This window comes from Equus asinus, chromosome 7, assembly GCF_041296235.1.
Source record: "Equus asinus isolate D_3611 breed Donkey chromosome 7, EquAss-T2T_v2, whole genome shotgun sequence".
Lineage (NCBI taxonomy): Eukaryota > Metazoa > Chordata > Mammalia > Perissodactyla > Equidae > Equus > Equus asinus.
In genome coordinates this window covers 48,155,844-48,179,353 of record NC_091796.1, presented here as the reverse complement: position 1 = coordinate 48,179,353, position 23,510 = coordinate 48,155,844, and the positions used below count along the sequence as shown (strand labels likewise).

Here is a 23,510-nt window from a genome sequence, read left to right as displayed (position 1 = left end):
TTTCTATCATAAATAAGAAATTTTACTAAGGAGAATAATATTCACAAAATTCATTTTTAATTCAGTTGTTCAGAACCCAAACAACAAAATCTCCTTCACAGAAACATTATTAGTGAACTCGATTTGTCAAGTAAGCTCAAAAAGGCACAGTGTCCCGAATGTAGCAAATAATAAATAGGAAAAGGAATAGATCATATACAGCTTAGTCTCCAGCAACTGGCTGTAGCGTGTCCACGTCTCCAGCTCCTGTCCACCAGAGGAAAGACACCTCCCCTGAATCTCCCTCAACCACTGGGCAGAACTTCGGTGCTTCTTGTCATTCCTATCACCACCTACTGCTTCCGTCAGTGGTTCTTTGATCCAACACCCCATGCCACAAACCACTTTTATTCTACTTCTCTGTCTCTGTATTTAGCACAAAGTCCTTTTAAGGTATTTTTCTGAAAATAAAGCATGGAAAGACCATCTTACATAAAACTGATGAGTTTATCTGAGTCTCTTAGCAACTCGTGAAGTAGACAGAAGGGGTCTGTGTTAATAATCCTGTGCCAAGGTGGAATGCGAAGCCTTGGAATAAGCTGCCCAGAGTCATATAGCAAGAAAAAGGTCACTGATACTGGAGCCTGTACCTCAGGACTCCAAATAATAGCACTTTCGTATGCTACCATCTATGCTTTCTTCCTACGCCTTCCCCATACCCTCCCTGACTTTGTCATAAATTGGAACGGACAAGGAATAACAAAGATCACGAGGTGAACCTTTGAGCATCTGAAGAAAATCAGATGCAGTTTATCTGCTTTTTCCTCGTTGGTGCTGGAGTTAAGGTTCTGAGGAGAAGGAAAGAGCAAGATGGACCATGTTGAGCAAAGAGTGGAAAAATTCTCCAAGTACTGCAGAGGTAGGGGGCTGGGGAAGAGTAGAAAATTAGGAAGACAGAAGAAAAAAGTGAAGGAAGAGGGTAAGGGAATGACGATCATTCTTCTTCCACCGTGCAAAGTACCCAGGGATAGAAAAGAAGTTGTGAGGGGTGAGGGGAAAAAACGCAGAAGGTGAGCAGCAAGGTAGGGGAAAGAAAGAGAGAGAAATGCCAAGCAGTTAAAAAGGAAGAGTTGGGTAAGAGAAAAAAAATTGGAAGTAGTCAAAACCTTCCAAAGTTTTAGCTGTTTTAAATATTAGGAGGGCAGGACTCTGCACTACATACATTAGCAGTCCTCAGCCCAGAAAGATAAGAGTCTAGGAAATATATTATTAAAGTCTGTAAAATAACCAAAGCAACAGATAAAGCTAGCAGTGAGGTATTTACTAAATTACAAAATACCAGAATTAAGAAACATACAACTTGAAATCTGGAAAAAAACAAATTTTAAACAAATTATCCACTTTCAAGAGACAGAGGATAATAAATGTATAGATACTAGGGGAAAAAATAAACTCAAAGAAAAATGATAAGAGATAACTATAAAAATTAATTTAAAAGAAAAAGAATAGATAAAGTTAGATAGTTCTTTGAAAAAGAATCAAACAAAGTCTTGAGACTTTGAGTCTGATTTTAAAAAGAGCAAAATTTACTTGGAAACAGCCAAATAAATGTTAGGAAAAAGAAAATGGAAAAATGAAAAGAAACACATAATTACAGATTCAACATAAGTTTAAAAAACAGTAATAAAAGATTATGAACATCTTCATAACAATAAATTTCAAAACTTAAATAGAAAGAATAAAATTCCTAGAAATATCCAACTTGTCAAAACTGACCCCAAAAGAAACCAAAAATTAAAACAGCTCTATAACCATTAAATATATCTAACTAGTGGTATAAAAAAAAAGAATTCACAAAGAGAAGATAGTTTTATAAGAAAGTTCCACTAAATTTTCAAGGAATAGACAATTTTAATTTTAAACAAGCTCTTCCAGAGAACAGCAAAAGAGGAAATACTTCCAAATTCATTTTATGAAGTCAGTGTAACCTTGATATTAAACTCTGATGAAGGCGGAACAAAAAAAGGAAATTACAAGCCAATCTCACTAATAAACAGATGCTAAAGTCCAAAAGAAATGAAATCGAGGAGAATGTTAAAGATAACATGTTATGACTAAATTAGGTTTATACCAGGTACACAAGGATGGTTTATCATTAGAAAAAATCTAAAAATATAATGTGTCACCTTAAACTAAAGAAAAATCTTATGATTCTTTTAATAAATGCAGAAAGAACATCTGATAAAATTCAAACCCTTTCATGATTAAAAAAATCAACAATATAAGAATGAAAGGGAACTTCATTTATCTGTTAAGTGTTATTTATTAAATATCATGCTTAACAGTGAATAATTAGAAGTTAGAAGCATGCCTTTTTTAAAAACTCAGAGATGAACATGGATTCCCACCACCTCAGCTTCTATTCAGCACTGTCCTGAAGGCCCTAGTCACTACATTAGGAACAAGAAAAATAAATAAAGGTATAATGATTGAAAGAAAATAACAAACTGCAATTATTCACAGATTATGACTGTCTACAAAGACTGAATCACAGTCTATCTTCATTGTTTCCACTTTTTCACTTCCAATTTACTCTTCTACTCACTGCAATCTGGTTTATTCCCATGTCATGCTTCTAAAACTTTTCTCATAAAGACTCCAATGACTGCCTGGCTACCAAATCTAATAGACATGTTTCAGTTGTTATCTCAACTTCTTGGACTACTTGTCTCCCTTGGCCTCTTCTGTTCCAGACTTTTGCCTCTTTGGCTGCTTTTTCTCAGTGCATTCCACTGGCTCCCTTTCTTTCACTTATCTTTTATCATAGTATTGAATCCTTTGATTTCAAACTTTTTCAAACTATACTTCTAAGTGATTATTATTTGTTCCAACTTCGATCACATTTATTCAGGTGACTTCCAATACTAATGATTCCCAACTTTTTACTGGACGAGTAAGGATGACCTCATTTGAATGTCATTGTGTCCAAAGGTGAACTCATCCTCCCCTACTCCCTTTGTTCCCTACTGTAGTCACCTTCTATCCAGTGACTTATGCCATAAACCTGGAAGTCATCTATGACTCCACCTTCTTCCTTCCTCATACTTAATCTCTTATCAGCTCTTATTTATGTTGTTTATTTGTGAAGTCTCTGTATCTTTCTTTCCTTTTCCATAGTCACCAACTTGGTTCAGACTCTGATTTTCTCTCTCTTGAATTCCTGCACCTGGTCACCCTGCTTTTAGGCCTGTCCTCTAATCCGTCTCATAAAGAGCAAATCTGATTAAATCTCTCCCCTGATTAAAATCTTTCAGTGATTCTAACTGCCCAAAATAAGATTCAAACTCTTTAGTCATGTTTTACAAAATCTTTCAAGAAGACCCTGCTATTCGCCTCGCCTTGACTGGACTTTCTCGTTATTCCCCCTCACTTCTAGTCTTAATGAACTATTTGCTAGAATTCATCCCTTTCTGTTCCCTCTGGGTATGTTGGTCTTCTGTAAGAATCTTTATAGTCATCTGACTCCTGTAGTAATCTCTTAAGTTTTACAAAGACAGACTGGTATAGCAGTATCTGACAAGGTAAACATTCTGTAAATACTTAGTGAATTAAGGAAGAAATTTTACATAAATAGATACCAAATTTATGGTAGAATATTATTAAAAATGTGTAGGGATTACATCCTTAATACTCTGAAGTTAAAACGAGAGGAAAATTGTATCAGTCTATAACTCATTCAAAATTCATCAGATAAGAGTATAAGTCAGACACTGCACTCTCTATCAGGAATACAAGACAAACACAACCCCATGCAGGTTCCAGTCTTAGCACCACTGTGAGATACAAACCTTACCAGGATAGAGCCTGGGTCATATCAAGGCTAATACACACACACACGCTTCATGCTACTAACTAAAACCTTATGCATTTTTGTTCAAAAACTTGAAAAAAGTTATCAAAATGAAAACCAGCTTCATTTTACATGAACTTCATGTTTAACTTATGTCCTAGCTGCTTCCAAAATTAACTGTAGCAGTATATTTTTGGACTATATATACAAAAGCTAAAAATTAAGGCATAACGTTGAATAATGTGGACCAAGGGAAAATTCCAAATTTCTAATTTTTAAAGGAATTAAAAGTTTTCCTATAATTCTCATGGAGCTGACAAACACAATCATATATTTGAATGCCAGAAATACTAATGATAAGTTTATAAAAACTTTTCAAAAGAATGTAAATGGTAAATGTCATAAATTGTACAGAGTTTAGAGTATCACGTTGCACAAGTGTTTTATCAATTATTTTATGTACAGTATTTAAAATGCACTTGAACTGCATCTATATACTACCTTGAATATTAATATAGGCATTTGCTTTTAATATGGAAAACCTAATAAGCTTTTAAATTTTCCCCCCTCCTCCAAGGCACAGAACTGAGGGTAGAGAGACTATGTGGGTAACTTTCATCATCAATTAAATTCCCTAAGATTAACCTTTAAAATGCTTCCATCTAAAGAGGAGAGACTAGAGTCATGCAATTGTGTTCATAGTGATACAAATTTCTTTATGAGCCAGGCTAGTAAAACTAGTACTGGCACAAAGGCTGAAGTAGCTCTCTAGTCTTCGCGTCCAGATTAAATATCTACTCAAGTGAAACCAAGATAACTTGCCAAAGTCATCAGCTTCAGGCCTGAAATCAAACACTATTTGGACCAGATATTAACTTTGGTGTGTCTTCAAATTGAAAAGAAAATTTATATTTAGATGCCCATATTCTAGCCTACACATTACTCCACCAACATGCATTTCAAACATTTTTCTCTTTTGAAAGAGATTCCTGCTAAGCAATGCTATGTCTTCAAAATGAATGCCTTCATTCTGTCTTTGAATCTAATTAAAACTAAGAAACTTTTAATAGCTTTAATAACTCTCAAAAGCTGTACTAAGGTGTTCCCTGGCATCTTCCCCTCCTTACTACCCTCTCTCCAAATCCAGAAAAAACCAGCACGACAGAAAATACAAAACAACTAGCCACATGCTCTGAACGCAAGGGAACGTGATTCTCCACTGGTTTAGGCTACAAAGAAAGTCTATGAGTAATCAAAAATCCTTAATCAAAACAAAGTTAAAAGCCAGCTCCCCTCTCCTCAACCCCAGTATAATTTCCCTTTCTCTCCTCAGTCAACTCATGCATTTCTCTTCCTTTTCTTGGAATTTTAGCGGCCTCTGAACAGCGGATGGTAAGTTCATCTCAATGTCAGCCACGGCAGAGACATGCAAAAAATCACTAACTTGGAAGGTTATTTAGGACAATAATGTCTTTCACCGCCTTACTCCTCCCACTCGGCCCCACTTGACCTACTACCAAAATTTAGCCGAAAAATCGGTCCACGGGCTTTTCACCCAGCGATGAAACAGAGGCGGCAGGAAGACCCCGCGCCGGGCAGGCAGAGCAGAGTCCCCCAGTTTCTCGCCCCCTCCCCGCTCGCCCGCGGCTGCACTCCGCTCCGCTCCCTCCGTTGAACTCTGCTTGGATCCGCTCACATCCCTAGACCGAGTCTGGCCGCCCTCCCCGTCGCTCCGCGGCGTCCTCTGCCGCCCGAGGCTGACCCGCAGAGCCCCAAGCGGGCGCACCCCCACCCACCTGGGCCGGGTCCCGGGATCGCCGCCGCCGCGCTCCACCCGCGCTCCTCGGCGAGCTCCAGCACGAATGAGCTCGGCCTGGCCCTCCGCCTCTTCTCCAGCCGGCCCGAGGCGCGACCCAGGGCGGCACCACAAGGTCTCCCCAAGTCACCTTCGCGCGGGCTGCCCCCGCTCCGGCGGGGTCGAGCAGGGCTGCGGCCCTGGTCGCCGGCGCCCGCGCTGCCGGAGCTCCGCGCGGCGTCCCCGGCGTTCGGCCGCAGAGCCGCCTCCAGGGCCGGCCGGGCGGAGTGCGAGCGGCGCGGCGAATGGCCTGCCGCAGGCGGCTCCGGCTGCCGCTGTCGTCGTCCAGTCCCTCCTCCCCGCTCCCCCACCCCCACCCCCGCGTCGCCCGCTCTGCTGAGGCTCAGGTAGGGACCCGCCGGGGCGGCGAGAGCCTGCGCACGGCCTCTCCGAGCGGACCCCCGGCCCGGGATTTTCGGGCAAGGAAGTCAGGAAAGGGCTCTTCGGAGGCCCCGCGAGGTCCTCGAGCGGGCTGCGTGCTCAGCCCTCTCCGGGAGAAGGCTGCCCTGCCAACTTTTAAACGGCCAGCCCGCAGAGGAAGCCTCTCTTCTGGACTCTTCCACCTCGAAGATAACTGACACTTACTTAGGCTTACACTGAAGACTTAATGTTTCCGATACCAAAACAAAGATTGGGGTAGTCTTCACATATTTATTTTTTATACACTTTCTGGGCTACATTTGGAGCAATGAGGAAAACAACAATATTAATCCTGCTAATGTGAAGCCTGTTTATATGAAATAGGTGGTTTCTTATTCCAGCCAGGCTTCAAGGGTAGACAAAGGCTCAGAGGACAAGAAAATCCACCACATAAATACATACTACACCTAAGTGGGATGTTCAGCCTAATGAAATTTCTGGTTAACTATGAGACTCCAGTGGGAAAAAAAAATAACTTTTTGTTACAATAGTAGTTTTAAACCTTTCTGAAGTGTATAAATCTGTCCTGAGACTGTAAGAAACAGAGTAATACTGGACAAAATTGAATATTTCTTTGACAAGATCCTAGGGTACTTTTAAGTTCACCAGTCCAACAGTGGTGGCTGTATTTGCACTAAGATGTAAAATATGTAAAAAATGATGAGGCCATACTCGGAAAAACTGGAATTAATGTTAGTGAGGTTTCAAGGTGTCTTTGAAAGTTCAGTTTGCTTTCTTTTTCATTCTAAATTGATCATTAAATATTGTATTTCAAAGTCACATTTGGCACTAAAAGGGGGAGCCCTTGCTACAGGATCTTTCTCCACAGGCTCTGAATATTAGAGAATGAATTCAGTTTACAAAACTAGTACTAGGCAGCAAAACAAAACAATGAACAAGTCTACTTTGTTTTAGAAGGCAATTTACAGAGCACCTAAAATGTGCTAGGCACTATACTGAGGAACTTCACATAAAATAACTCATTTGTATTCTCATTCACAGATTTAGAAATGGAATTCCCAAACATAGATTAATTTGCTCAAGGTTGAGCAGAGTTTAGATCCTGACTGGTCTGACCCTGAAGCTTGTATTCTTTCCTTTGTACATTCATCATTCATTCAAATATTAACTGTCTACTACATGCCAAGTGCTATGCTAGACACAGATGCTACAAAAATAACTAAGATACAGTTGCTTACTTAAGGGGCTCCAGTTTGGTAAATAATATAATCAGACAAGTAAATATATAATGATACAATGTGATAAGCGCTACAATAGCAAGGAACTAACTCATGGAACAGGAGGGACATCTAACACAGTTTTGAAGGGTGGAACCTGGGATTAGGAAACAGTGGCAGTCATTCAATTGAGAAATCCTGAGATCTTTAACTGATAGAGTGTCAATGGGGAATTTGTGTATTGGGTGGGGACAGAGGAAGTAAGGGGAGATAGACAACTGCAACATCCGAAGTAAAAAGGACAGGACTTGATTAAGAGTGGGGATCAGGAAGAAGGATGAACTAAAGGCAGCTCCCACGTTTCTGGCTTGAGTTACTGAATAGGTGGTAGTTCTATCTTTGAGTTGAATTGATAACTCAGTTTTAGACACATTGGTTTTCAAATGCCTCTGATATAACCATATGTAAATGTTCAAAAGGCAGCTGGATATACTGGTTCATAGCTAAGGAGAGATCTAAGGTGCAGATATCTGAATCATCATGGATTTCTGGTTCAAAGAGTAGATGAGATCATCCAGGGAGAATGCTGAGTGAGAAGGCCACCGAGAGAAACCTAGGGAATACTAACATTCAAGGCACAGGCAAAGAAAAGATCTTTACAAGAAGACTGAGAAGGAGCTGCTATAAAGGAAAGAGAAGTCAGAAGAGGTAGGCACCATGGAAATCACAGAGAAGAATTCCAAAAGGCAAGATGTAGTCAAATGCCAGATCCTTCAAAGGGCAAGCAACTTCATTTAAAGATGACCTCTGATTTAGCAATAAGGAAATATGTATTCACAAGAATGGTTTCAGTGGACTAGCTGAGGAATAAAGATGTAGAAACAGAAAGTATCACATTTTTAAAAATGGAATTAGAAAGGGATATAGGGAGATAGAAGCTATAAAGGAGTAGAGAATTCAAAAGAAGAGAGGAGCTGTTATTGACGCAGGATAGAAGGAGAGAGATGCCTCCAACAAAATGAAAGAATAAAGGTAACAATTGGGGTGAGGGAGTGGTAGGGAGTTGATAACATATACAACGACTGCCTAGTGTTTAACCAAGAATTTTGCTCACAGTAGGAGATAAGGAAACTGTAGAGGTGAACGAGTTAAAGACAGGTGAAGGCCTGAATGATAGAAACATTAGGAAATGAAAGAGATTAGGGACACGAAATGATTAAAGGACTCTGAACAGCACAGGAAGCTAAATAAATATTAGAGACCATGACTTTATAGAGTTACAATCCCACATGAGGGTATGATTTGTCTCCAAAGACATCAGCATCTGGTCCAGAATAGCAGTACCCTTTGGTTGGTTCCAGTTACAAGTTTGAATCTTTCCATTATACCATAAACTTAAGCATCACTATCGTCCCAATCATCCATTTGGATTATAGCTCTTTAGCAGTCAGAAGATTTAACATGGAAGCATAAAATATTTTGTAAATGAGCTTACACTTATCTTAAATAGGCAAGTTCCTACCTTGGAAAAACTGGTTTGACTAATATCAAGGGGACCTCAATAATACAGAGAACAAGAAGGGCACCAATGATGGCTTCTGTGTGACACTTTAACCACTTCTGATACCACCCTCTGGTGAGGAAAACTACAGAAAAAATAATTCATGAAACCAGTTTCTAGTCCTTTGAATGGAACTCCCAAACAACGTTAAAGAAAAATCACAACATTCCCATTCTATATTCCCAAAGTACAGCACCCTAAAAACATCTAGTAAATTTCCCTTTAGTAGGTCAATCACAAATGTTGCAGCTTACTTTATATACTGCAGTTTTTTTCAACATAAGTAGTGTTATTTACAAGTAAAATATGCCTACATGATGCCTCATTTATGTAGAGGTCATATGGAAACCTTAAATATCTGGGTCTGGGTCGGCCCCATGGCCGAGTGGTTAAGTTCGCGCGCTCCGCTTCAGCAGCCCAGGGTTTTGCCGGTTCGGATCCTGGGCGTGGACATGGCACTGCATGTTAGGCCATGTTGAGGCGGCATCCCACATGCCACAACTAGAAAGACCCACAACTAAAATATACAACTATGTACTGGGGGGATTTGGAGAGAAAAAGCAGAAAAAAAAAGATTGGCAACAGTTGTTACCCCAGGTGCCAATCTTTAAAAAAAAAAAATATCTGGGTCATATCAGAGCATCCCCAAATAAGCAAAGAACACCCAAACACCACAGAAACAGAAGGTCCCAAATCCAGGCACTAAGGCCTGTGCTCACTGTAAACCCCTAAGTTTCTCACACAGAGCCAGCTTATTCTTACTGTGGACATAATTTCACCAAGTTTGGTTATCTGGTTTTCTTTTTAATACACAGGAGATTAGGAAGAGTAAATCAGAAAGGATCAGTATCCCACTGCTAGGCACACAGTTGATCTAAAAATTAAGAGGGAGAATTTTTTAAAACCCAAAAGAAGCAAAAAAGAATTCAAAAAGCACTAGCAGGGCTGGGCCATTTAGTCAAAAAATGCAGAGTCCTATGAACATTATCCCCCGAAGGCATCTCTGTATTAAGGCATTGAGTAATTATGAACACACAAAAGGACAATCCTGAGGCACCTAGAAAAGATAAAATTAAGTTTAAAATTTTAGCTTAAGAAGTAAATTTGTAATATTTAGAATAACTGTCATCAAAACAGATTAGAATAAAACCAGTTTTGCTGCCGTGGGAGCTGGGGTCACTTTCATTTAGTGGGTCCTTATTTGTGCCAGGTACCATACAAGGTGTTGTGCCCATACGGTCTCATTTACTCTTCAAAACACTCTTTTTCGGTTGGTCACTACTTTAAAAAGGAGACTGTATTTTAAAACTGAGGCGAACAGAGATTAAATAGCAGAGACAGGAATCAGACCTAGGTCTATGTGAGTTCAAAGCTTATGATTGCTCTTTTGATGAAATTTCCAGATAATAGAAATATAATTTATGATGGCAGATAAATAAGGCATTATAGTATGTAATTATTCTGCTCTGACCTCAATTAAGCTATTAAATTCCTATGCTGTAATTCTTAGCCATTTGAAAGACTAGCTTCAATGATGCCATTTATCTTTTAAATATTTTTAGGCCTTCATTGTCTATAATCACATTTCTCAGAAGGAAATCCATGGATTCTACTGAGAGCCTCACAGAGTTGATATTTCACAGAATTACTGAAAAGGAATCTTAAAGACACTCTAAAACTTTGAAGCAATAAGTGCCATTTACTAAACAAATACTGTGTGCCAGGTAATATGCTAATATGCACTATATACATATTATTCAACTGTATACATTTAATCCCCATACCCAACACTGAGGTGTTTATATATTTTCATGTTACTTGAAACCTGCCGAAGGTCCCACAATTGGTTAAGGAAAAGACTGCCATTTAAGAGGCCCACTAGACTTTCAGACTAGTGCTCCTAACGATGTTCTATATGGTCTCCCTTATTTGAGAGATGAAGATATCAGGATTCAGAGAACTTAAATAGCCCATCATCACTTAAATAATAAGTCATAAGGATGGAACAACACAATCATTCCACACAAAGAAATTTTCTTTAGATAACAACACCTCTCCCAAAATGAGATAAATCCAATGTCAAAAACACAAAAGCTCCAAGATACCATCACAGAAAAGAGGTCACAAGTGTAAATTGGAGAGCATTCTACAAGAATAACTGTTTACTTTTCCTCAGGGCTTACTATTTGTCAGGAGCCATGCTAAATATTTTGCCTACATTGTCTTGTTTAATCCTCATGACAACTTTAAAAGGCTAAAAGAGGTTACGTAGTCAAAACTTCATGCTAACACTCTTGCACATCAAGATTTTCACAGAGAGATGATTACCTAGGCTATTTTTTAAGCAAATAGTTTAAAAACTAGCATAGTTGGATTCTCTAGAAATTAAATTACTTCTACTCTCGTGTTCGCCTTAAAACTATACATCGCTAAAACAAAAAAGCTATTAATACATCCATCAGGTACCACATAAAAGATGTGAATGAAATTTAATTTTACAGGGTACTAAATACTACACAAATCCCATGACATCATAATTTGTTCACTTCAAAAATGTTCTGCAATGCTATCATCCTATTTAGATATTTTTAGATCACTAAATCATTCCTCATTTAAATAAGCTAGACTATGAAATCTGCAGACCACCAAAAACAGAAATGCTGAGAAGAAATATTTTCAAACAGCATTAGAAGAATCAATCATTTAAAATGTTTAATGAACAACTGTTTTTCTGTGACAGTTAGAATTCTGTTAAAAGGCTTTCTGTAAGTTTGTTTTAAATGAATTCAGATTACTATTTACATATTTTTTATTATTCTCCAAATAGAATAATATATGGAATTTGTGGTTTACATAACAAATATAGCATTTAAAAAATTTTGTATGAATTCACAAGGATTCCATTCTAATCATGGGAAAATACAATTTTAGATCTTTACCTATCAGATAAACATATATGAAACCATTTTCATCTATCTGGTTTTACCAAAACCTAATCTCTAACCAAGAGGTACAAATAAATTATAACAAGAATGATAAACGTGGTGTCTTAACCTAAAAAATTGAAGATTAAACATATATATAGAAAGCTACTTGGCTTACATTAAAATCACAAAAACGGGGGGCTGGCCCCGTGGCCGAGTGGTTAAGTTCGCGCGCTCCGCTGCAGGCGGCCCAGTGTTTCGTCAGTTCGAATCCTGGGCGCGGACATGGCACTGCTCATCAAACCACGCTGAGGCAGCGTCCCACATGCCACAACTAGAAGGACCCACAACTAAGAATATGCAACTATGTACCTGGGGGCTTTGGGGAGAAAAAGGAAAAAAATAAAATCTTTAAAAAAAAAAAAAAATCACAAAAACGGGGAAAAAATCCATAAAAAAAGAGAAATCCTAGCTCAGGCAGCCAAAACACATCTTTATAACTTTTCAGTCCTTAGAAAAAGAATTCCTAATGAATAAGCATACCACTCATACTCATATTTGGAAAAGCAAATGGCAAATTTTTGAATGGGAGAGAGCAAGGGGAAAAGAGCACAAATATTTAATCCATTGAGCTGGGTTCACATAGTAAGTATGATAGGACTTTATTTTCCAAATACAAGTATTACATATTTTTCATATAAAGACCTTCAGTTTCTAGAATATTTTCACAACCCTCTTACTGATGTCACAACAACCCTGAGTAGAACAACTCTAAAACATATTTTTTAAATATGGCTATATAAATAAACTAGATGACTGAACAGAAGTTATTTCAGAATCATCCTGCCTAATCAAGGATAAATAAGTTCTAAATATTGGTGACAAATGAAGCTTTCGTTTCCTTTGTTAAGAAACTATTTTCTTCTACCTTTGGGCAACTTGAAAGCAATGACTTATCTGATAATCAAGTGTGTGACACCCAAACAACTATTAAAAAATTCAATTCTGAACTACCTACCCCTTTTTGTTTAGTGAAGAGATTAAGGCAATCACTCAAAGCTACCAAGCTTCTCTAGAAGTTTCAGAGGCAACTTCAACTTTCTGAAGAAATAATGAAAGCATTTCTATAAATAAAAAAATAAATGAGTGGGATTTTAAGGAACCTTCAAGTAAACTAAGACCACAAACATAGTTTTATATCTACTAACTTCATGTTTCCTTCCAGCTGCCTTAAACAAAGCATAAAATATGTTCCTTGTGAATCATTATTAAGCACCTACTGTATTCAGAGCACACAGATTGGTACAGAAAAAGAAAGGACAAAGCCTTGTCCTAGAAAGGCCTACATTGTACAAGTAAAAGCACCAGGACTAAAAAAATTAGTTTACAGAAATAAATAATAATGTTTAAGGGGCTGGCCCCATGGCCGAGCGGTTAAGTTCGCGCGCTCCGCTGCAGGCGGCCCAGTGTTTCGTTGGTTCGAATCCTGGGCGCAGACATGACACTGCTCATCAAACCACGCTGAGGCAGCGTCCCACATGCCACAACTAGAAGGACCCACAACAAAGAATATACAACTATGTACCGGGGGGCTTTGGGGAGAAAAAGGAAAAAATAAAATCTTAAAAAAAAAAAAAAGTAAAATTATAAAAAAAATAATAATAATAATAATAATGTTTAAGAAAAGCTGCTGACAAGAACTGATAGTGCTAGATATAAAACATTAACATTTTTATGATCTTCTATACTAGATAAGTAATTTTACTCAAAAGCAAAGTGCTAAAAAGAGACAAAAATAATTCTGTAATTCACATGATGGCTAACATATCTGAAGGCAGCATTAACTCAACTTCCTCTAGTTCTTACTTGGATATATGTTTTGCATTAATAGGTTTTTCCAATCTCAGAAATATGTCCCTGTGGTGGTTCAGTATCTTTTAGAGTATGTTTCAGTTGGGAACAAAGAAATGGTAGTATCACTATCTTCCCCAGTTTTCTAAAGAAAATCTTAATCCACTTACTAATTACAAAAAAAAAAAGAACAACCTAAAACAAAAGACTTCAGAACATGGCCAAGAGAAAGCTGCAAAATACAGACACATCACTTAAAAAACAAGTAAAATGTCATATACTGTACAGATTAATACAAGAGAAAGGTGCTTAGTTGAAATAGTTTTGGACTTTATGTTAATTATATATTAAGATCCTTTACATTTGTCCCTTCCATGAAATAAAAATCATAACATTAAGAAAGCTGATCATCAAAAAGTAACTTAAAAGAAGAAAATTAAATCTGTAGCATCATTTATATTTCAAATAATCTTGATTTACTTAAAACACTGTTCTTAAAACATGGTAAACAAGGTCAATAAACAAAAGCAATCAAATATATCCAAATGCCAGCAATTTGCAATTATTAGGCCATAAAAAGGTGGATCCCATCAACAAGAAAAAATTTTCAAATGGGAAATGGAAAGGAAAATAAAATCTACCAAGAACACATAAGAAATTATCTACAGTCATTATTTATAGGTGATAAAATTGTGAATATTACTCTGCTTTATTCTTTTTTTAAAAAAATTTCCAAGTTGTCCATATGAATGTGATTTATTTTAGCAAAGTCCTTTTCTTGGAAAAATTCTTACTCAAAAACCTATACGGCAAAAGGGGTAAAAAAAGGAAAAGGTCAGAATGAATGAAGGTATGAACAACTTTAAATTAATATCTGGATATAAAGGACAAAAGATATTTTACCTTATTTTTCATCTTATGGGATAGTTTCCTAGTGTTAGCTATTCTTAATAACACCCAAACAATTGAAAACCATTATATTCTAAAATAAATTTGACTTTACATACTTTATTTTTCATCTTCGATACACACTGTGAAGATTTATTCTCTACTTAGTTGCAAAATAGCAAAAGAGAGTACCATATGCTAGATGCCATAAGACTTAAATAGTACCTCAGCAGATGTCTCACACAGAGCAGTGCACCAAGTCCTGTGAGGAGATGTACAAGAAAAAACACACAGCCTCTGCCTTCCATAAATTTTCTGGGTAATCTAGTAATTTTCCACTTTCATGGCAAAAATCATAGGAAGATGGAAGCATAGTCATTCATGGATGCATTTCTTTTATTAAATACCATCATATGCTTAATCATCTCCAGTTTTGTCTATGTTTTAGATATTTCACACTTTAGATACTTGTTGATTAGCATAAAACAAACAAATGTTGAAATAAATTTTTAGGAACACTTATAAGTTTTTAAATAAAACTGATTCTGCAAGCTTTCAAAAGATATTCCAAGAAATACATATGAAGACAAGTTTTTATAAGAATCCATTATTAAGAGAGGGTCAGATTCTTTTGTCCAAAACAGTTTCAAAAGTTCCCTAATTTCTCTGACAATCTAGTATTCCACAGGATTTTAAAGTTAGCACTAACTTGCACAGTGGTCAATGTAAGCACTGATGGACTTCGGCATGGACACTAGTGCAGTGCAGAGCATCAAGGACCCGTCGGTTCACAGTGGCATGCTTCTTATATAAAGAAGTTCTAATACGGTCATATAAAAAGAAAGAACTGCTAAGCATCTAGGAAAGTTGCCAACTGAGAATCACTGCAAATATGTTTTAGCCAATTAATACTTAGAGACAAAGCTGTAATGAATAAATTCAAAAAGGCCAGTATATTACCATATTTGGCCTACTATAATTGGACAGTGTTAATTTTGAGGAAAAAAAGTTATCTTTTGTATTAAAAACATTTTTGACCTGAGGAAAGATGCTAGAAGATCATATGTGAAAAGCTTAACTTTAGAGACAGGTATAAAAAGCTCACACTCTCATTTTCATGATTATACTGTACAAATTTTAATTAGGTAAGTTTTAAAACTATTGGAGAAATACTTGTTTGTTGTTATGTTAACAAACTAAACTCTAATACAGATGGCCTCCAATGTTCTTCTAATATAGAAAAAGTCTACACTCCTTAGCCTAACATTTAAGATACTCCATAAACTGAATCAGTTTCAGCCACATTGTTTTCCTGGAAATATTTGTTTTCCTAGAAATATTCCTCTCCCTTACTGCCTCCAAACCTTTGTTTGAAATGTTCCCTCTTTCCTGAATATTGGAAATAATAATTATTCATATTCAGAAGTTTCCCCACTTTGATTAACATTTTCTTTTCCAAGGCCAAGTTCAAATGCCACCCTCCTCATGAAGCTTTCCTTAAAGATCACTGAGGGACATGACCTTTCTACTTGACTCGAAAAGCAGCCACATCCACTCGTAATAGAAAACACAGGGCTTGTATACATATTCCACCTCTGTTACCCTGTAAACTCTAAACCTCTAACTCCTCAAATACCCTGCACTGAGCTTTGTACAAAGAAAAGAAATATTTATTTAAAAAATGGGAAACTAATATTCTATTCCCACGGCTTGCACAGAAAATCCAAAAGATTTCGGATTATTTTATTTTACATCAAAAAAGTTATTGTACTTTAGTTAAAATATAAGACAGTTTCATTTTTATCACTACAAGATGGCTAATTGGTGCAGATAGAGAAATAGATAATTTTTACTACATTTTCCTTTTAACTTGAGGCACAAGAAAAAATATTTTGCCTGTTCTTCAACATTTAACTACTAAAATATTTCTATCATTGAGGACAAGATATTTAAAAGAAAAAACTGGATGAAGGGCATTTCATTCCTTTACCCTTGTCCTTCTGGTAATGGTGCTACCTTAAAAAAATTTTTTTAAGTAAACTCAAACAGGAGAGAGAAGAAATAGTCCAAAAATTATCTAGTGACAAAGCTAAAGATCATAGGAAATAAAGAAAATACCGAAATGAGATAAAGAATTCTCTTTTGTGGTAAAAAAAAAAAAAAAAAAAAGCGATGCATCTGACTATGGCAGTAATCAGGAGGCAATAAGGGACATCAATTTTAATGAAACAGAGTAAAATCTCCATCAAAGGCCATGAGTGGATTTGCATCACTCCAGACTGTACTTGTACAGTCCTGGCAATGGGCTCTTCACCTTATGGTAACAACTCTACCAGACAAACGAGTCAATGAAGTAAATATGAATTAAGGTTGAGCCACACGTGACCTAGAGAGCTCTACCTGTAGGAAAGTCAGGAGAGGAATGCTGTAGGGTCTGTGCCACAATGAATAAAGTGAAGAGACAGAAAATTTGATGATGTATTAACTTACATGCGCATGCTTGAGAGCTTTAGGGCATGATGCTTGCTGTCTTCCCCCTCAGACTGTGAGCGAAGTACAAGGAGTAAAAAATCACTTAGTTTCATAACCATGTTGTCTCATCTATTTGATTTCTTAAGCTTGCTGCCTGAAAGACTGGACCGAGGATAGAAGCTCCCTCTCCAGTACCCTGTATAAGAGGCCTGGGCAGCAGTGAATGCTGTGGCCTATACCTTTACCTGCTCTTCCTGTCCTTTCTAAGAACTGAGGAGACTGGGCCTGCCCACAAAGAGGACTGCAAATAGAGTTCCACTAAAGGTGATTAGTGCTACTACAGAAAAAGTGCAGGGTGATTTGGAAACACATATTAAGAACACTTAAGCTAGTTTTAGAGAGGTCAAAGAGAAATTTCTGGAAACGATGTTTAAAAGATGAGGAAAAGTTAATGTTTCAAACCATAGGCACAACACATGCTAACAACCTAAAGCATGAGAAAAGTTAAGTGCTGCTGAACATAGATTAAAGGGAAGGAAGAGCCAAGAAAGGAGACTGCTGAAGTGAGGAGACACAAGTCAAGGTCGGTCAAGTTAGAGTTTGGATTACACCCTAAGCCACTGACGCCTTACAGTTAAAGATGTGACAGGATCCAATTTGTGTTTAGAGGCATCTCTCTAACTACACGCAGAACATTCAATGGAGGGAAATGGAATATAAAACTGGAGGCAGCATGGCCAGACAAGAAGTTGTTGCTGTAATCTACAGGAAAGACGGCCGTGGCCTACTTAAGCGTATTAGTAGGGGGATATAGAAAAGGGGACAACGTAGAGAGATACATGAGAGAGAATAAGTATGATAGAAAGAGAAGTTAAGATGACTACAAAGTTTAGGCTTGGGAAATTGTGTGAGTCAATGACGTGTTCTTTGAGATGAAGAACACCACAAAGAAAATCAGACAAGAAAAGAGAAGGAAAAAAACTGACAGAAAAAATAAAGAGGATTTCTTTGTTGTGAGTTGGAAACTTCTGCTCTACATCAGTCCCACTCTACCCCTGAACTTCTGAATAGAAGGCTATAAGGACTTGAACAACACCTCAACCACCACGGCCAAGCTAATGTGATTATCCTCAACAAATTCCACCTTTCACTGTAGATCTAAGTATAAATCTGTAAACTTTTCTAGTTCATAGATCAAATGTTTAGGGGTAAATATAGAATTCTTGATTTATTCCAGAAACTTTATTGGTTAAGCGCAGACACTGGAGCCAGGCTGCCTAGGATCAAACCCTGTCTTAGGTTTTTTACTAGCTGTGTGACCTTACACAAGTTAACTCTTGCCTCAGTTAGCTTCTCTGTAAAATGGACATATTAGTTACATGTACTGCATACGGGAGTTATGAGGAATAAATAAATAAATACATGTAAAGTACATAGAACACTGCACCAAAAGAGGCTATATGTTTGCTATTATTCTACATAATACAATTTGTGGATTACTGATATGTTTTATATTAGAAAGAGCACGGGACACTTGCGGTATCTGGCAGACTAAGTTGATGGGGAACACTCCCTCCAACCCCAACCCATAAAGATGATGAATAAAATAATATATACCAGAGTTTGGGGAAAAAAATCCCAGATATGCTGGAAACCAAAACAAAAGTCAAGGCTGATACAACACTCATATGCCAGTGAAGCCTTGGTGAGGAAGGCCAACGATAGAGGTGGATGTCAGCTGGAACATAAACCCAGGGGATTGAAAGCTGAGCTTTCACACCCACATAAGGGGTGGAGACATGACTTCCCGTCTCACAAAGCAAAGAGGCAAGGGCTTGTGAAGGGCTAGACTCCCAGTGAAAGCAGAAATGGAGAAACTGCTGTTGGGCTCAGGGAAGCAGTGAAGAAGGGCATTTTCTGCCTATTGCTCTGGGTGGGAATCATGAGAGAGAGAAACTCTTAGCCTGTGCCACAGTACTAAATCCAATTTAAAACACTTAGACCAGAACCAGGAAAACCTTTACAGCCTCACCAGAAAAAGACACACAACTCCTGTGTAGGCACACGTCCATGATCCAGGAGGTAGGAAAAACAAGTCCCACTTAAGAGGAGCTCTCAATAAAAAGTTATAATTCACTGTGAGGAAAACAGTCCATCCCAAGGGACGTTTAGCAGACAAAACAAAAGAATTAGCTCCACTACAACTTCAGATCTAAGAACATTCTGAAAAAGGCTTTAAATTTATATGCTTAAAATATTACAAGTAAAATTAGAAATATATATATTATAAAAGAACATATCTCTATGGGAAAAATAAAAACTTTAAAAATCACTACCTAGATTTCTAGAATTAAAAATATAGTCACTAGAATTAGAAAGTCAAAGGATTAAAAAGAAAAATAGATCTACTTGAGAAAGAAACTACAACTAGAACACAGATATGAGAAATTACTCAGAATGTAACACAGAAAAATAGAAATGGAATGAGAAACTAAGAGGTGGGAGAGAAAATAAAAGGTTCAACACATGTCTATGAGGAGTTCTGGCAGAAAAGAACAGAAAAAACGCAGAAGCAAAATTTGAAGAGATAGTGGCTAACAACTTTTCTGGATTGAAGAAAGATATTGAATGAGTTTTTAGATTAAAAACAGTCTCAAGAAATAACAAGTGTTAGAGAGGATGTGGAGAAAAAAGACCCTCATACACTGCTGGTGGGAATGTAAACTGATGCAGCCACTATGAAAAACACTATGGCGATTTCTCAAAAAATTAAAACTAAAAATACTGTATGATCCAGTTATTCAACTTCTGTGTATTTATCCAAAGAACATGAAAACATTGATTTGAGAAGATACATACACTCCTGTGTTCACTGCAGCAATATTCACAATAGCCAAGACTTGCAAGCAACCTAAGTGCCCATCAATGGATGAACAGATAAACAAGATGTCACATATATGTACAATGGAATACTACCCAACCATAATAAAAGACAAAATTGTGTCATTTGCGACAACATGGATGGACCTTGAGGGTATTATGCTAAGTGAAGTAAGTCGGACGGAGAAAGACAACTACCAATTACTGGATGACAACACTCATATGTGGAAGATAAACAGACAGATATGGAGAACAGATTGGTGGTTACCAGAGGGGAAGGGCAAAAGGGGTAAAGGGGCACATGTACATGATGATGGACAGAAACTAGACTTTTGGTGCTGAACACAATGCAGTTTATACCGAAGTTGAAATATAGTGATGTACACCTGAAATTAATTAAATTAATTAAACTCCTTCATGGAGTTTGTATTCTAATAGAAGAGGCACACAATCAACTACACATACATATATAGGAAGTTTTATATGTGACAAAGAGAAAAATAAAGCAAGGTAGGGGGATAGCAAGTGCTAATGGAGTTGAAAGTTTAGACAGGATGAGGTATCAGTAAAGGTCCTGGCAAGAAGAGTTAGCAAACATAAAGGGTACCTGAAAAGAATTTAAAAAAGAGATTATGAACAAAAGGGAGGAAGGTGAGTTGAACTAACAGAGACTGGCATGCAGGAAAGTTACCACCCTGGAACAGAGGGGCATGGGGAGGGGGCAGTGTCACTAAGCCTGGCAGAAGCTGGAGTCATAGAATGGGGCCATGGGCCAAGTGGAGGAACCCAGCAGCACTGTTAGACCACAGCCCAGCTGGAAGGAGCAAAGAAAACCCCTTACCTACTTCTCTTCCCACCCCCACCACCAATCTCCCGACAGGGCCTTCCACCTGCCGAATCCAATCAGAAGTCTGAGGGCAAGGAAGCCTTAGTAAAGCAGTCTGTAGTGATCGATGGCCCAAGGCACCAAGCAGGGCTGAGAATGGATGTAAGAGGAGCAAACCAGTGCAGGTGGCAAGAGAAAGTCAGAAGATTCAGTTTGAGTAAAGACCCGGGGAGGTAAGGAAGTGAATGAGTACCCCAGAGAAAAGCCTTCCAGGCAAGGGGACCAGCACAGCCAGGCTTGAGGCAGGAATATGCCTGGCTTCCTTCAGGGACAGCAAGAAGGCTGGTAAGGCTGGAGAGAAGCAAGCAGAGCTAACCAGGAGATGAGGACAGAGGTAAAAGGGGACTGGAAGGGTTCGTGGGTCATTGGAAGGACTTTGCCTTTCATTCTAAGTGAGACCACCTGAAAGCTACCGGATGTTTTGAGCAAAGGATATCATACACTGATGTTTTAGAAGGATTCCTGGGGCAGGAACTGTAGGGGGAAGGATGGAATTTGAGGGCCAGTTAGGAGGCTGTTTTAATAGTCCCTATGGGAGACAACGGTGGCTTGGACCAGGGTGGCAACAGAAAAGGTGGTTAGAAGTGTGTTCGCCCAAAGCCTACAATTTTGAGAAAAGAGTTTTCAGTGGGTTGAACAAATGTGCTTTTCCTTTAAGATTTTTTCTTTCAGATAACTGAAATCATTCTAATTTCTTTAATCAGGGATTCACTATATACATTTAGTAATATGCAATAAAGTGTAGGCATTAAAGTCGGCATGTAAAATAATATATCTTTTCGGAAAATAACTTAGCAATATGCAACAATAGGCTCAAAAATGTTAATACACTTCACCCACTAACCCACTTCTAAGAATCCTACAGTAATAAAGTGATGTGACCAAATATAAATGCACAATACAACATTATTTATACTAGTCAAAAACTGGTTACTACTTAAGGGTGAACTTAGGGTTGTATGGAAGAATAAATTGACTACATGATCTTCAGGAAATCTTCTAAAAGTTTTATTAGTTCGGGTGATTCTGTTTTTGCAACCAGCCTTTTGGTAAAGATAAAAATAGGAGAGATTTCAACACTGTATTCTTTGAATCTTGAATGATGTGCTACCAATGCCAGATAAATAAATTTTGGCATTCACTTAGACAGAAATTAGGTTTAAGGTCCACTCACGAAAACGAAATCAGTATTTCAACACAGGACATTTTGGACCAACGACACAGTGTTTGGTCAAAAGTGTTTACAGGGATCATGGAAGAGAATAATTGTAAATAAAGCTGAAAAATCAGGTGGTGAGAGGGTTAAGAAAGTCCTTAAATGCCAGGATAAAGAGTTTGCATTTTATTCTATAGTTTCAAGAACCCATAAGATTTTTTTTCCAAAAGGAAAAAAAAATTTATGCTCAAAAAAGTACCTTTCTAAAATTAATCTGGCAGCAATAATGCAGTATTTCACAGAATTTGAGTTGGAAGAGTTCCTGAAAGTCTTCTGATGCAATTCCCTCTAAGGACAGAATGCAGTGGGGTCCCAGAAGGCAGGAAGACTACAGGGAAGGCTGCTGCGGTAAACTGGATTTGAGAGGACAGAGAGCTGAACTAGTATGGTAGAAGCTGAAATAAGAAGGAAAGGAGCAGAGTTTCAAAATTCATACAATTTTGTACTAAAATGTAAGACAACTAACAATTTCAACCACAAGATCTGGATTCTGTCCACCAACATTTTAGTTTTTCATCCTGAAAAGTCACTGGCAAACTATGTAGACAGTTTGGAGCAGGATGTATATCTACCAGCCTCCTTTAGTAAACACATGGTGCAAGATTATTCTGTACAATTCCTTGGCATTAAGAGCGACTCAGTTACCTTCAACTCTCCAATTCGATTCATGAAATCATCTTAACCCTATTTACTTACTATTTATATAAAATGTGGATTTATCTATCTATACCAATCTTTCAGAAAATAATGCTTATAATTATTTGTGTATAAGTCCATTGAATTTTATTGTAGATATATGAAATAGGGTTTTCAGATCAGAGTGAAACATCTCAAAGTTTCCCAGATGACACTGTCTAATTTGACACTGTCTAATTTGTCTAATTTGACTAAGGTTTAAAAAAACCCAAAACTTAATTTGGTTGTAATTCTGGTATCAATTTTTCTTTGGTCCAGGTTAAAGGAATTAATCTTTATATTTCATCTAACTCTGGACATTTTCTACATCTTTTAAATGTTGTTAGTATCTCTTCTTACTTTTGATGGTTCTTGGTGAAGATACTGTTTTAAAGCCTATTGACAATCATAATTGCATAAGTCTGTGAATACACTAAAAACTACTGAATGGTACACTTCATATGGGTGAATTTTAGGCTATGTGAACTGTATCTATTGAAGCTGTTATTATTTAAGGAGTCCACTGAGGATGAATACAAGTAATACAATATTCCAGCCTGCAATTAATAATCAAAACTACTTAAATGCTGTCGTTCTCAAAGCTATTATTGCTGATATGAATAAATGTTGGTGGAACTGAAGTAAAGCAATGCCCGAGGTACATTTCGACAGATACAGAATATTTCTGCTCAGTTTACTTTAATATCAACATTTCTTCACATTTCCTGCGCACATATAAACTGAATCTAGGAGCCCACTGAGGGGAAACTAGATCATGATTAAAATTGATAGTTAATCATAAACTCACAGACAACTAAATCAATTCTCTTTTAGTGAACTTATTTATAAACACATCAAAACTAAAGTCTAAAGCA

General features: G+C 37.4%; 1 protein-coding gene and 2 long non-coding RNA genes across 6 annotated transcripts in view; all 3 read right to left on the bottom strand.

Moving 5' to 3' along the window:
* The window catches only part of LOC106822896 (oxysterol-binding protein-related protein 1), a 106,935-nt gene extending 100,762 nt beyond the window's left edge, over window positions 1-6,173 (bottom strand). The window contains exon 1 of one of the 4 annotated variants that reach the window (XM_014828256.3): window positions 5,626-6,173. The gene's annotated coding sequence lies outside the window, so the exon portion shown is untranslated. The remainder of the gene's footprint in view (window positions 1-5,625) is intronic. The other 3 variants (XM_014828255.3, XM_070513301.1, XM_070513303.1) reach the window with 3 other exon arrangements.
* A 3,456-nt stretch (window positions 6,174-9,629) lies between these two features.
* LOC139045669 (uncharacterized) lies at window positions 9,630-12,893 on the bottom strand. The gene is made up of 3 exons (XR_011504500.1): window positions 12,786-12,893; window positions 11,946-12,146; window positions 9,630-9,900 (listed from the first exon to the last, which is right to left on the bottom strand). It is a non-coding gene; the product is annotated as an uncharacterized lncRNA (long non-coding RNA).
* A 1,401-nt stretch (window positions 12,894-14,294) lies between these two features.
* On the bottom strand, window positions 14,295-22,299 carry LOC139045670 (uncharacterized). The gene is made up of 3 exons (XR_011504501.1): window positions 22,160-22,299; window positions 16,997-17,049; window positions 14,295-14,420 (listed from the first exon to the last, which is right to left on the bottom strand). It is a non-coding gene; the product is annotated as an uncharacterized lncRNA (long non-coding RNA).
* Window positions 22,300-23,510: the final 1,211 nt, after the last annotated feature.